Raw genomic sequence first — 1,864 nt, forward strand, 5'->3', positions numbered from 1 at the left:
ACCCTCTTCACCGAGCTCCTCATTCTGCAGCGCTCGGATCAAGCCATGCCTTCCCTTCCCTGCCAGGTCCTTACTGCCCCCCTCCCCCAGCACCCCACGTTTCCTTCGGAGTCCTTCCACAACAGTAATGAGGCCCCCGTGTAATGTGCTGTCTTGCCGAAGGGCAGAGGCTTCCCCAGACACAGAACACCGCAGTGGGCACTTCGACGTTTGTTCACGAACGAACGAGAACACGGGCTTGGCCTTCACCGCCCTCCCCGTCCCAAGTGTCGGCGAGAAGACTTCCCCCGGTTCGCTGGCAACGCCAGGTGGTTCCTAGCACCTCCGCGCTCCCACGACCCCTCTCCAGGCCGCTGGCATTGCCTGTGCACACACGCTCTCCCGCAGGAGACTCGGGGCTCCTCCAGGGCAGGCCTGCTCTCGTCACCCCGGTGCCGGGCGGCAGTCCGCGTGGGCCCCAGGCGGAGCTCAGGGGGAGCCGCTGCAGGGCGCTCGCCCGGGACACGCCTCCCCTCCCCCGCAACGGCCCGACCCCACGGGGCCAAGGTCGGCCAAGCTCTAGCTGCTCTCGGGTCCCAGAAGAAACGAGGCGGCCGAAGTAGCCCGGCCGGCTGAGGAGCCTCTGCTACGGCTCAACCATCGAAGACAGTGACAGGCGAGCAACTACCCTCGCCGGGCATTGAGTCCTCCCACCCCCAGCCAAGCTAGGCCGACAACATGGGCTCCCGCGAGAACTGGCGCGGGAACGGGAGCCGCAGGCTCCGCACAGCGCCCGACACTAGGCTGCGTGGACAGTCGGGCCGGGAGGCCGCGCTCCCGCCTCCGGAGCAGCACTCGGACCTAGTCTTACCTCAGATTCCAGCTCCGGGACTCACTCACCTCACGGCCCCTCCTACCACAGCGGGCCGCCCAGCCTCAACCGCCCTCACTTCCGCTGATCCGCCCCCGGAAGTGATCCTCTGCGGCTGCGCACCGGGCCGCGACCTCGCGCGCTCTCGTAAGACGGACCCCGCTCTGGGCGGGGCGAGTGCGGCTTCAGCGGGGGCGGGCCTCACACAAGGATCCCGCAGAAGGGGATACGCCCATACCCGAGGCCACGCCTGCGCTGGCCCAGCCCTTGGGAAAAGTTGACCACGCTGGGAAATCCCCGCGGCCTGATTGGTCGCATCCGCCTCTGGTCTCCGCCTTCTAGCAGCTCTCCCGGGGTAGTCCCGAGACGACCTCGAGCTTCCGAGTTCCGATCGCGTCCGCCACTCGGCCCCCAAATTGTGTGGCGCCTGCTGTCCCTACGCCTACTGTACCTTGAGAAGCCCCCACCTGGCGTTCCAGGCGCTCCGAACCCAGCTCTTGCCTTATCTCGCCCAGATCCCCCTTTCACACTTAATGCTTCCCAGCCAAGACCCTCTACAGCCTTCTGTCCGGCCGGAAGAGGCCTCTTTCTCATCTGACTCCTGCATTTCAGCTCTTTGTAATGTTTTCTATTTTAGGCTTTATGTATCTCACAATCTACACAAGGCAGATTCAGTGAAATAGTAGATTGATGGGCAAGACCCCAGAGGCGTTGGGAAAGAGACCCACATTCCTTCCAGGCTCGCTCACCCACTCCCTCTTTGAGCTTAAACCCTAAACCCTCACGGTCCTGGTCCTGGTCCTGGTCTTGATGGCAGCCAGGCCTGGGTCGCATACCCTCCTCTGACCTTAGTGTACAGCAGTGCCTGGCTCCCAGGCCACAGTTCTTTGGTCTCAAAGCCTCCAAGTTCCAGCTGCCAGGCTTCATAGTGGGGACAGGTTTCGGCAGTCACAGGGTCTCTTGCTCGGAACTCCGTGCTTGCTTTAATGCTCTGCTATCTCCCCCCCCCCAAAT

At 63.6% G+C, this 1,864-nt stretch overlaps 1 protein-coding gene across 3 annotated transcripts in view; it reads right to left on the bottom strand.

Moving 5' to 3' along the window:
• The window catches only part of MTFR1L (mitochondrial fission regulator 1 like), an 18,495-nt gene extending 17,545 nt beyond the window's left edge, over window positions 1-950 (bottom strand). For 2 of the 3 annotated variants that reach the window (XM_077775553.1, XM_077775550.1), the window contains exon 1: window positions 851-948. The gene's annotated coding sequence lies outside the window, so the exon portion shown is untranslated. Of the gene's footprint in view, window positions 1-850 lie in introns of all 3 variants that reach the window. The other variant, XM_077775551.1, reaches the window with a different exon arrangement.
• Between the last annotated feature and the right edge of the window lie 914 nt (window positions 951-1,864).

The sequence above is a fragment of the Crocuta crocuta genome, unplaced genomic scaffold (genome assembly GCF_008692635.1).
Source record: "Crocuta crocuta isolate KB4526 unplaced genomic scaffold, BGI_CrCroc_1.0 scaffold127, whole genome shotgun sequence".
In the NCBI taxonomy this organism is placed as follows: Eukaryota; Metazoa; Chordata; class Mammalia; order Carnivora; family Hyaenidae; genus Crocuta; species Crocuta crocuta.